Source organism: Adiantum capillus-veneris, chromosome 3, assembly GCF_014529385.1.
Source record: "Adiantum capillus-veneris isolate H3 chromosome 3, ASM1452938v2, whole genome shotgun sequence".
In the NCBI taxonomy this organism is placed as follows: domain Eukaryota; kingdom Viridiplantae; phylum Streptophyta; class Polypodiopsida; order Polypodiales; family Pteridaceae; genus Adiantum; species Adiantum capillus-veneris.
In genome coordinates this window covers 114,218,954-114,232,447 of record NC_140933.1, presented here as the reverse complement: position 1 = coordinate 114,232,447, position 13,494 = coordinate 114,218,954, and the positions used below count along the sequence as shown (strand labels likewise).

The window sequence follows — 13,494 nt, the reverse complement described above, 5'->3', positions numbered from 1 at the left end:
TGCTTTAAGTGAAGCTAAGGTCATAGTGCCATTAAGGTGCATTTCAAGGGTAGAAATTGTTATCAATAAAGACTCTCTACATAAGGACTTATGCCACCCAATGGCCTATGTCATACCCTATGCTGCCATGGGTAAAAAGTAATTTCATTACGAGGTTTTTATTTCTATTCATTTTGTATGCAAATTGAGAGGTCTTTGGTCGCGTATCTATCCTCCCATGACATCGCCAACATTGTCATCCCTTAATGTACAACGCCACATTGTTCTACCTCTCTCATACCACCACTTACTACAACGACATCCCTTCCCTTACTTTCTCTCACACCAACAATAATACATAGGTAGGCCTTTATTTGGTTTTGTTTGTTTTCATTTCATGGAATAACTAGAGTATGTTTGAATTAGAGAAAAACTAAATTAGGTTGAGACAAAAACATTAGGGCCAATTTGGATGAAATACGGGTTGTTTAGGGTTTCTTTATTCTGAGTTAGATCTTGGAGCGAGCTCAACCAAGCGAGCTTTGGAGCGAGCTTTTTTTTTTTTAGGACCACCGTCCCTACCTCCTCGTCCTACTCTCACCGCCCATGTGCTTCCTCCTCTTCCCTTGCTCCTCCTCCTCAACATCCTCCTCCAACATCCTCCCTCTCCTCCAACTCCTCTCTCCATTTACTCCTCTAGCTACCCTCACTTCCTCCATCTTGTCCTCCAGAAACCCCCTCCCTTCCTTAAGGTCCTCCACTCCCTTCTTCATCAAGGTCCTCCACTCTCTTCTTCCTCTCTCTTTTCCTATCACTCTATACCCATGCCCCCCCCCCCCCACGCCTCTCTCTCTCTCTCTCTCTCTCTCTCTCTCTCTCTCTCTCTCTCTCTCTCTCTCTCTCTCTCTCTCTCTCTCTCTCTCTCTCTCCCACCTCCCCTCATCCTGTGTGTGTGTGTGTGTGTGTGTGTGTGTGTGTGTGTGTGTGTGTGTGTGTGTCCACCCCCTGTCACCCCTCCCTCCCCATGCCTTCCCCCCCTCTCTCTCTCTCTCCCTGTCCCCACCTCTTTCCTTGACATGAAGGGTCTTGATCTCTGGCTTCTCATAAAAGTTGCGGATAATGACGAGCTTGAAGAAGTATCTTCTTCTTTTCATGCTTAGTCCCTTTATGAGGATATTCAGATGTGCTAAGAAAGTTAGCTATGTCTGCATACCAAGGTAACTCACTTTCAACCAGAAACAGGTTAGCATCAGGTAACTCATCACCTCATCAACTCCCCTCTCTATATCATCAGTAAATAATCTAGAAAGATAATCAGCTAACACGTGTGACTTTCCTGGTCGTACAACTACTTCAAAGTCAAACGCTTGTAAAAGTAGCATCCATCAAATAACTCTTCCAGAGATTTTTGGTTTATTTAACAAGTATTTCAATGTCGCATGATTCACATTAAATATTTCCCAGTAGATAATGCCAAAATTTATCAACAGAGAAAACCATAGACAAGCATTCTTTTTCAGTTGTAGTGTAATTATGATCAGGGTAACTCAAGACCCTACTACCATAATAGATTGGATGGTCAACTTTCTTATCATCAGCCTGGCACAACACAGCCCCAACTATTGTATGAGATGCATCAGCATGGATATGAAATTCCTTTGTCCAATCAGGACTCACTAGAATTGGCGCTCTTACTAACTGGTCTTTAATGTCTTCAAATGCAACTTGGCATTTCTCAATCCACATATAACCTATATCCTTTACACTAGTTTTGTAATTGGACACTTAAGTGTCTCGAGACACTAAAGTGTCCTGTTTTTCTAGCAAGTTTTGGCAATTTATTTGTCAAGCTAGAAAGAAGTTTTTTACACCTTGCTTCTACCATAGATTGGTTATGAGGGAAAGAAAACACTGGATTTTTCTACATATCAAATTACAATCCGTATCGAGAAAATTTTGGTAAGTTATAAGACATAAATTTTAGTAAAATTTCAAGCTGTTTTGCCAAAAAAATCATAAAATTATTATATCTTTTTATAGGGATGGCCTTTTTTACGTTTATAAAATCCAAGTGTTAGCACTTAGTGTTACAAAACAATGGAATGCACTTCAAAGATAAGTTTTCAAGTCACATGCAAGTTATAGACATAATTTCATATGTGAGCATGTGCTGAATAAGAGCATAATTTTGGACGTCCAAAGGTCCCCTCATGGAATTGGTACTATTCTAGTGCAATTTGACAACTACAAATGAGTCTATATGTTTAAACCAAGAAACTACATATTTTTTGGGCTCCCTAATTCAATTAAATCTCGTTGCTTGAACTCTATCTTGAAATTTTTATCGTGCAAAAACTCTTGAAAATCTTGAGTTCTCCATAATAACATTGAGACCAAGGTTTTAGGCACCCCAATTGTGTATGTACCATTTACTTTGATATATTTCATTGATCTCCATGGAAAGTCTGATATTATTTGAGGTTTTGAATGCTTATGTGTCAAGAATGAAAATATGAAATTTTTCTCTTATGCAGTTTTGAATATTTAAAATGATCCAATAATTGTTGCATACCAAAGCCCTTCTACTTGCCACCTTGAGTGCTCAATGGAAAGGGAAAGCAATGTATCACTTTCTAAAACTCACAAATACATCAAAAACATATTTTTCTTTGTATACAATGATATGCTTGAAATGACCATATCAAACACATGGAACTTTCCATTATTTTATCTACTCCAAAGTCTTTTTTTTTGCACATGGAACTTACAATTATCTATAGCAAAATTGTGGAAAAGTGACCTAAAATTTTCTACAAGGCCACTTCATTTTTTTTTGAGCTTATAAAGGCGATCTCTTCAAGGCGTCAATCGCAGTCTTGCGAGGGTCAACTTGATGAGTAAAGCTCTTGATCATGATAGATTCTAAAATGCAAGGTTATATTTTTAAAAGACCCTATAGCTAATGAGAGGCGGAAGTGAAAAAATAGACCCGGTGGCCTCTACACCAAGACTATGCACAATGGCCTCATCATGGGGGATACACAATAGGGGCACCACCTAGCAAGATATGTGGCTAGGACGCATACATATACCCAATGAAGCATGCCATGGAAAAAAATTTCAAGATCCACGCCCAAATGTGGAATGGGGTGTTCGGAGAATAAGGTGAGAGGAGTGGTGAATGAGTGAGAATGGGCTTGCTACTCGTGCATGTTAGTAAGGAAGATAATGAGGTAGGGGAAACTTGCGAGTATGCTCACTTATCATACAAGAGGTGGCGAATCCACACACCTCAAGATGGAAGTAGCAAGATGATAGGAATATGAGAGGGAGAGAGAGAGTGTGTGTGTATGGTGGCGAATCCGCACACCTTTACATAAGCAGGAAAAAAAAAAGGCAAGGAACAAGAATATACCATACTCACAATGAGATGTATCCAAAGCGACACAAAGTATGGCACCAAGATGGAGTGTGTTGATTGCTTGCAAAAGATGAATACAATAGGTAGCGTATGGCAGGAAAATGAGAAGGGGACAAGATCGTAGGAGGCATAATGGAGAGATGGGAGTTGATGGCGAGGAATATCATGAGTGTGTCCACACTTCTTCTTCTTGAAATTATGCCTTCAACCCTTAATTACAAGTGGTGTGGAGGTGTGGTGCTCATCTTTTGTGCATGGTGATGGTGATGATGATGGTGTTGTGATTATGTGATTAGGGTTCATGCTACAAGCATGTAGCACAAGAGTGTGTATGGATAGGTGTGTGTGTGTGTGTTTTTTTTTTTCTTTTTTCAAGTGAGCTCTCATGGCCTCCTTATATAGGGAAGGAGGGGAGGATTTAGCAATATTTCTATTTGAGGTGAGTGTCCCACTTTGGTGACTAGGAAAATGGGGTGCATGTGACTGTGGCTCCCATCTTGTCTCCTCATTATTTAAAGTACCAGACTCAATAGAGAGAGAAGATTAGAGAATATGGGTAGGATGTAGAGGATAGGAGATATTTACAATAGTCTAGCTTTGGCTAGACATAAGCTTATTAGGGAGAGAAGAGAGAGGTAAGAAATTTACAAGAGAGATTGTCAAAGGTGGATAGTTGTTGATGAGGATGGATCCTCCAAAAATGGTGATAGAATCACTCTAGACTTTCCAAGACCTCATTAAAAGAGCCTTGTCTCTTGTAATCATGCTTGAAGACTTGTAGAACCATAGCCATTCTAGAGGGAAGAAAATTGGGGATGGCCTGTGTCACCATTACACGAGAAAACTTGGGTCCACTACAAAAATCATATCTCCGTGTTCATAATTCCAAAAATTCTAAAAAAAATTGAGCTAAAATTTGAGATCACGAGCTACATCTTTCATGTTGAACGCTCCTTCAGATTCGGGGTTCTTCTTGACTTAAAAAATTCAGCCAAATAATGTATTATTTGTGGCTGCAAAAGTCTTTTGGTGGTCCCCTTTGAGTGGACTTCTCTCTTGCCTTCAAGTGTAAGCTCCTTCATGTGTATGAAAACATGACCTGGAGTTTTGAAAAGATTGGCAATCATCTAGATGGAGGTATTATTGAAATTTGAAAGTGGGGTTGAGGTTTGAAAATGAAAACTAGTGAATAAAATATTTGGTAGGGTGGAATAATATACATACATGAAAAATATATTAGAAAATACTAAAATATATAATGTAATTTAGAATATATATATTTAATATTTAAGGTCAAAAGAGAGATCAACAAAGAAAGCTTACTTATTTATGCTACATCGTGATTGATTAGCATAAGTCTTCTTTATTTAATAAAGGCTAAAACGTTTGTGAAAAAGGAAGAAAAAAATCAAAAGTAACTTATATAATAGGAAATATTTTGGTAAAAGGGCAAAAATATATGGGGGGTTCCCATGCATGGAAAAGCTTGCCTCATTAGCCCTCCCCTAAGGCTAGAGGTATTCATGCCTCTAGCTCTGTACTTGAGCATGTTGAAATAGAGTAGGATTTCTCCTTGGTGGCTGGTAGATCCTTGTAGGGAATAGTGGATCCCTTGGAAGCATGAGGCTCCCCAAAGTTCTTTTCGATGTCCACCTGGGTCCCACACTAAGCGTAAATCCATTGTGTGCAATAATTCCCTCTTCAGAAGATCACACTTATAATGATTCTTGAGTCCCCAAACTGCACAAGAATTAACTCTTGCATAAGTGATAGAAGGTATGAAAAGAACTTGATCAGTCCTTGAAAGTATTCCAAAGCGGGACCATGCATGGCTTCCTCGTCCAAACACATAGCCAAAAGGGAGTAAGAAACCATAATCCTCATATCTTGCTTGTTGTCCTTCTTCATGCCAAATTGATAGAGACATGTTGCCCACATGGATAGATTGCATGGTTGATGCCTGTTGCACAAGAGAGCCCACCATGTACAAAAGATAAACTACAAACCACATTTTGAAAAATGACTCCATGTTACCACTGGTATGCAAAACCATTCTTCCTTGATTGGTGTGTCCTAGATTGATTCCACTGATTGTTGATGTCAATCCTTCCACTCTTGTCGAAACCCAACTGAAAGCGTTTCCCAAATTAATGTTACACACAATGTTCACAATTAGAAAGGAAAACCTAAAGTGCCAGTAGACCTCAATTGCATTTCTCTACATGAGTCTTTCTCTAGAAAGGACTTTCCAAGTGGTCGTCAATATAAATTTTGGTCGTCTTCCACCAATCTCGTGCCATAGGGGTAGTTGAAGTGTATTCACCACTTTCACCTGTGGTTGCAAATTTGAAGGGTCCACCTTGTTGTGGTTGAATGTGAGGCCCATTACCTCAATGGAGCTATCACTTCCTTCACTCCCTGTTGACTCCTCCTCTGAAGTGGTTGAAGAGTCACCACTAGAAAACTCATCCATAGAGGTTTCTAGATCCATGTCGCATTGCCGACCTGTCTTCATGTCGTAAAGTATTGGTCTCCCTTTTGCATCCTTCATCTGGATTATGCCGGTGTCCTAGTCCTGCTTAGCTCTCATAGCCATAAGCCAAGGCCTCCCTATAATGATAGGGTAGCCCTCCCCTTTGTGTGGCATGACAAAGACGTCCACATCTACCTCGGTGTTGAATGCCTTTATCCTAACTGCATTTATGACACCAACACATTGAACTTTTAAATTATTTGCCATTTTGGCTCGGCATGGTGCCGGCCGACTCACCTCTAAACCCAAACGGTGCATCATTTTTTCACTCATGACGCATATTTGTGTGCCACCATCGATGTAGATATTGGAGATGTGTTGCCCTTTGATGTAAGCATCCATCACTGGTAGTATGTCATCTAGATTCCTCCCAGAGATAGCCCCAGCTATCTTTGGCTTTGGTCGTCTAGTGCTAACCATCTTTGTCCATTGTTTCCTCACCCTAGGTGCTAGGTGGAGTAACTGGGGCAGGTGATTTTTGGGCCCTGCACAAAAACATCTTGAACCAAATCATATGGTTTAGAACATTCACCCAAAGAGAAATCTACAATGTCAATTTTACGTCGTGACTTGGACGGCTTTTCGCTAGATTCCCCTTTAGTCTTCATATTTTCTTCCTTTTGGGAAGATTCACCATGCCTAGCGTGTTTTACCCCCATGGCATCTACTCCTTTAACCTTGGTCTTATCCTCCTCCACTTTCTCCTTTCCTTTACCTTCAAGACTGATGATGCTTACTGTTTGATTGCCAACTGGTGGTGGGGGTAGGGGTGTAATGAGAGGTTGTGGTGGTGGTGGTGGTTGTGGTTGAATGGGTGGTTGTAGGATTTGCACGGGTGGTGCTTGTTGTGGTGCCCTCGGTGGTGGTGGTCTTGCTCTCGGTGGTGAAACCTGGTTTTGCCTGGCTCCTCTGTTGAAATTTTGCCTCCTTGGGTGTGGACAGTAGTACATGCCATGAGCATCCTCCCCACAATTGTAGCAGTGGTATTCTTGGTTTTGCCTTCGTTGTCCTCTTCCTTGCTCTTGGTTGCGATTGCGTGCATGCCCTTGTTGTATCAAATGGACTGAGAGATTATCAAGTTGATTGGTGATTCGATTGAGCAGGTCTTACTGATCTTCAATTGGTTCTTGTGGTTGAATCCTCTGGGCGGCTGTTGTAGGTGGTGCTAGAGGTGGTCGGGTCCTAACGGCTTCCTCTTCATCGATATTCCTGGCTTGTAGGCGCAACTTCTTGTCTTTAAGGCGGGCCACTTCAACTGCTAGCTCATACGTAGCAGGAAACCTTCCCTTCACCTTCTCTTTAAGAGTTGGCCATAACGCAGCCACAAACCGATCCTTCTTTAGGAAATCAGGTGCCCCCTCATCCTCTCTTAGCGATGCAACCCATCGCCCCCATAAATCTACAAACTTTGACTCATATGATGTGTATTCCAGCATACTGCCCTGCTTCAACTCTGTTAACAATTGCCATAGCTTCTCTGATGTTGTGCCCTCTCCAAAATGCTTAACAAAGGCTGCTCTTCATAAGTCCCACCGTTCCTTGGTTGCTTGTGCCAAGGCATTGTACCACGATCTTGCCTCCACCTTCATTAGAAGTGGGAAGATGCGCAAGCGCGAAGCATATCATCTCTCGCAGAGATCACGCATGCTATTTCCAAGTTGTCTAGAAAATCTGCAGCATCCTCACCCACCTTACCAGTAAAGGTTGGAAATGCTACACTTGCCATTGTGAGAGTGAGAAAATTAACTCGACTTAGAATTTTTATTATTATTATTATTATAAATAGAGATTCAATACATGGGTGCTCAGTAGATGGAAAACATACTATACAAGGATGAAAATAACTACATCAAAAGACACTTCATGATAAATCATAGGGAGGATAAAGGGTAGAGAAGAGGTGTTTATCTCTTGCAGTTGTTCTCTACCAAACATGGTTGTAATGATCTGCTGATAAAACATCTTGCGGTCCAAGATTACTTTGATTGATTGAATTCGTTGTGGTGCATAAGTTTGGTTCCTTGTAAAAGGTTGATGTGCTGGGTCCATCACATGATAATTCGAAAAGGCTCTCTCCTTTGTGGTGGAAGGTTATAGTCGGAGGTGTAGAGCTCTTGGTAGTCGAGGTCAAATTTATAGTACCACAGGACAAGGTTGTCTTCGTCTTCTAGCTCTAGGACTGCCCCTCTAGCAAGCTCTTGGAAAAGCTTGAACTCTCTCTCTTTGAGCAACTTCACTTTCCTGCAAGATAGAGTGCCATCTAGTGTATCACAGGTGTGATGAGGTAGGTGGTGAGTCTTACCACTTGTATTAATCCAAGTTGGATGGATACATAGCAAGTTGTAAAGTCGTCATCATAGCCTTGATTCACAAGCAACACCCCTTGAAGGTGGAGGGTCTTGTCTTTCCGCGACTTCACTCGGTAGGCGACGTAGAATCCATGCTGCTGTTTCTAGTTCCTGGCTCATGAGATGAGAGTGAGGTATAGAAAGACTTTGGAGGATTTACCCTTTTGTTTTGGAGACGGGGTGATTGTCAGCACTGGAAAACCTCTTGAATCTTTTGGTGCAAGGGAGAGGGGTGGACCACGCGTTCGTAGTACCTTCCTCAAGTTGTGAAGGCTTGTTTTGGATGTAGGTGGAATAGGTGGCAAAGATGGGGACGTAGATGTAGAGAAGCCTGGTGCTACTTGAAAGCCTACCGTTGTGAGAACGCCTGTGTGGATGTCAAGGGAGAAAATGATGGCCTTTTCTTCACTTTGGGTTGCACTCATGTCGAAGGTACGGGTTTTTGGCTACAATGTGAGCATGATGCAGCTTGTGCCTTGCTTTTACGCTTGCGGGGATGATGAGAAATGTAAACAATTTGAGTAGGGAAAGAGGGTCTTACCACCTCTTCTATGCTAACAATACAACACCCTGGCAAGAGTGTCTTGATGACTTGTGTCAAACCTTCTTGAAGCTCCTCCTCTTCAGTGGTCCAATTAGAGAATTCAAGAAGCCACTCGTCCATGAAGAGAAGTAAACATGCCAGCCTTGTAAACTGAAGGTTTCAAGAGCCCTCCTCAGTGGGGGCACCAAATGAGAGGCGGAAGTGAAAAAAATAGACCCGGTGGCCTCTACACCAAGACTATGCACAATGGCCTCATCATGGGGGATACACAATAGGGGCACCACCTAGCAAGATATGCGGCTAGGATGCATACATATACACAATGAAGCATGCCATGGAAAACAATTTCAAGATCCACACCCAAATGTGGAATGGGGTGGTCAGAGAATAAGGTGAGAGGAGTGGTGAATGAGTGAGAATGGGCTTGCTACTCGTGCATGTTAGTAAGGAAGATAATGAGGTAGGGGAAACTTGCGAGTATGCTCACTTATCATACAAGAGGTGGCGAATCCGCACACCTCAAGATGGAAGTAGCAAGATGATAGGAATATGAGAGGGAGAGAGAGAGTGTGTGTGTATGGTGGCGAATCCGCACACCTTTACATAAGCAGAAATAAAAAGGCAAGGAACAAGCATATACCATACTCACAATGAGATGTATCCAAAGCGACACAAAGTATGGCACCAAGATGGAGTGTGTTGATTGCTTGCAAAAGATGAACGCTCCTTCAGATTGCTTGCAAAAGATGGAGTGTGTTGATTGCTTGCAAAGTATGGCACCAAGATGGAGTGTGTTGAACGCTTTTTCAGATTTGGGGTTCTTTTTTACTTAAAAAATTCAGCCAAATAATGTATTATTTGTGGCTGCAAAAGTCTTTTGGTGGTCCCCTTTGAGTGGACTTCTCTCTTGCCTTCAAGTGTAAGCTCCTTCATGTGTATGAAAACATGACCTAGAGTTTTGAAAAGATTGGCAATCATCTAGATGGAGGTATTATTGAAATTTGAAAGTGGGGTTGAGGTTTGAAAATGAAAACTAGTGAATAAAATATTTGATAGGGTGGAATAATATACATACATGAAAAATATATTAGAAAATACTAAAATATATAATGTAGTTTAGAATATATATATTTAATATTTAAGGTCAAAAGAGAGATCAACAAAGAAAGCTTACTTATTTATGCTACATCGTGATTGATTAGCATAAGTCTTCTTTATTTAATAAAGGCTAAAACGTTTGTGAAAAAGGAAGAAAAAAATCAAAAGTAACTTATATAATAGGAAATATTTTGGTAAAAGGGCAAAAATATATGGGGGGTTCCCATGCATGGAAAAGCTTGCCTCACTAACATATATAAGCATATCAAGAGGGTTTTCTTAAATAAATCATTTCATGTAAGTAGCTAAATTTGTTAAAAAAAGGACACTTAAAGTGTCCTGTTTTGGTACCAAACTAGTGTTAAGTAAATTTTTCAGAGGTCCCACAATTGAAGAAAAGTTCAAAATGAATCTCCTATAGTTATGTGCATGCCCTAGAAATCCTCGCAGTTGACAAAGATTCTGAGGTACTGGTAAATCTTTGATTTTACTAACCTTACTCTCATCAACCATAATGCCATCCCAAGAGACAACATGCCCTAGTAATATTCCTTTCGTTACCCCAAAGGCACACTTCTTAGGGTTTTAAAAAATCCCATTTCAATGCTACGTTCAAACACTAAGGCCAAATTTTCAAGCATTTCCTCTTCAGTTCCTTGCAATGAAAAATCATTTAAGAAAATTTCCATCTACTTTTGCAGGAAATCTTGATAAGCTTCAATGATAACACGTTGGAATGTAGCGGGGGCATTACATAGCCCAAATGGCATAACTCGATAAGAAAATGTTCCCCATTCATTAGTAAAAGTAGTTTTTGATTGATCATCTTCATGTATTTGAATTGATTGTAGCCATTGAATCCATCCATAAAGGAATAAAGGGCATATCCGGCAACATGATCTAAAACTTGATTGGTAAAGGGAAAAGGAAAATGATCTTTCTTAGTTTTCCCATTGAGTTTTATATAATTTACACAAATACAGATTTTCTTAGTTTTCTTGGGAACCACTACAATTGGGGAAACCCAATCACTATAAGCAATAGCATAAATAAATCCCACATCCAAGAGTTTCATTATTTCTACCTTAACCAATTCAGCATAAATAGGATTGGTGCGACGTTGATGTTAACAAATTGGTCAAGCTCCAAGTTCTAATTTAGTATAGTTTTGACATAGCTCGAGCTTGACTCCTCGTAGGTCTTTATACGACCATGCAAAAGCATGTTGATACTTTCTAAGTACTTTTCTGAAATGCTCCAACACTTCTCCTTTTAATTGAATTCCCAATGTCAAGAATTTTCCTTCCAACACTTCCCACTGAATAGCTAAATTATCTTTTGATAACACAAAAGAAGATTGTGTGCGTGGCATAGCCCTAATTAGAGGATGTTTTTCCTCCTTATAAACAACGTTTTCAAGTAGGTCATGTTTATTCATAAGAGATTCAAACTCTTCATTTTTATTCTCCATATGACTCAAAACACTTACAAATTGTGTCCCACAATCGGGTACAATCACAGGTTCATAATTCTTTGTTGACAAGTCATCAATATTTATCATATACATATCAGGTGTTACTTCAGTCATTAAAGAGACCTCAGTGTAGAATTCAGGGACGTCAGTGATACCATATTCTTCTGATTGTTCTTCCATATCTTCCTGTTTATAATAATCTTCCCATTACTTCAATAATTCTTTGCTATGCTTAGCTTCCAAAATAGCTTGTCCTTTTTCGCTTTCTAATCGGGCCATTTTTTGTAGCACGTGAGCCATAGCTTCATTTGCTAACTTACGCTCCTTTAATAATTGTTCCCAAATAGCCTTTACTTCTACTAGTGCACTAGATTTTCCTCTAGTCTTATCCATATCCTCTAAGTCATCCTCCATGGTTATATTGAAACAGTTTTCCAGACACTCATCTGAGGTGAACAGCCATTGTGCGATATCCTTATCAGAATCATAACCCAAAGAGTAATGAACTTCATATTCACCCATTCCTAGGCGGCAAGCATAATTACCAACACCCTCTGATGTGGAGATTGTCCTGGTGGAATCATCCTCTATCTACATATGGTAACCACTATGCAGAAATCAAGAATATTTATCCGTATTTAATGAGAAGTGTTGTTTAGCTGCTTCTTCATCCTCTGATTTATCACCACTATAATCTGTGTTCTCTTTCGTTTCTGACACAGTCGGATTTTTATACTCCCTCAAAAACTCCTTAGAGACAACTCGTAGTTCTACTCTATCATTGCGAGGACCAATAGTGATTACTCCTTTATGCCAACTTTGCACACACTTGGCTTGTACAAGCCAAGGTCTTCCTAACAATATTGGGAAAGAGGCCCCATACAAATGTGGTTGAACTATCAAGTAACTCACTTGAAACTCAAGTCCTACCTCTACAGTCTTGACCCTTGTAAAATCCCTAAAGGTTTTAGACAACGTTGATCATCCAAGCGTAGAATGATGTTTGTAGGTTCCACTTGTTTCAATCCCAACTCTCCCATAGTTTGCTCAGTCATTAAATTGACTACTGCTCCACCATCTAATTGCACTCTTTTCACACTATGGCTTCCTAATTTCAAGGAAATAGTAGGTGCTTCTAGGTCCATAAACATATCTACTAGTTGAACTCCTTCTTCTTTGACTGGCTCCATCATTTTAGAGCTTTTTCTCTTCCCTCTCCTATGTACGAGCTTACGATATAATTGTATCTTACAAAGAGGAGATATCTCTACTAAAGTGGTCAAGTGCAATGATATTTGCAATCCTTCATAGACTCCCATAAATTAAAGGTCTCTGGTACGCTCTTTTTGTGAGCTACAAATGTCTGTAATCTTTTGGGAAAAGGTGCTATACCATTTGTAATTTCTTTCTCTTCCTGTAGCTTAAAAGTAATCGGTGATTCATCAGCAGAATGATCCTCAGATACTTCATCAGGACATTCTACAAACTCTTTTATGAAAGAGTCATCACCCTTCTTACTCACATTTGGGACAGTAAACCCTTTATCATGGTCCATCTTTTGAGAAAGAGTAACTACCCCAACCATCACGGGTTCTTTAGCAAAAGTTACTTTCCTTACGTTTTGTTTACGAGCGGATCCATCCTGCAATTGTTCAACCTCTACTGAATTGGAAGAGGTACTAGGACCCTCATCAACCTTCTATTTCCCTTTGTCATTTTGCACTGAAGTTACCCATTTTAGGCATGAATTTTCATAAATGACCCTCCTCGCTACAGATTCGACATAACGGTATATAGTCTTGATTTTTACAAGGATTGGGGCAATAAGGAGCTATATGCCTTTCCTGTTGACAGTCATAGCATACCATAGTACTAGATGGCCCCATATTTGGATTAGTGTATCGGAAATTATTTCATCGAAACGGAGGTCTATATGGAGAATTTCTCCTCATTTGTTCTTGCAACCTTGGCGTAGGTGGTATCCCCTGTGTGGGTAACCCTTGCCTTTGTTGTTGTAACTGCTGTTGATATGTTTTAGGCAGTCCCCTTTGCACAGAAGGTTGTGGTGGTGGACCTATCTCATAGGTTGTATTGCTC

At 40.2% G+C, this 13,494-nt stretch overlaps 1 pseudogene; it reads right to left on the bottom strand.

Moving 5' to 3' along the window:
• Nucleotides 1–11,604: 11,604 nt before the first annotated feature.
• On the bottom strand, nt 11,605–12,587 carry LOC147461519 (uncharacterized; annotated as a pseudogene).
• Nucleotides 12,588–13,494: the final 907 nt, after the last annotated feature.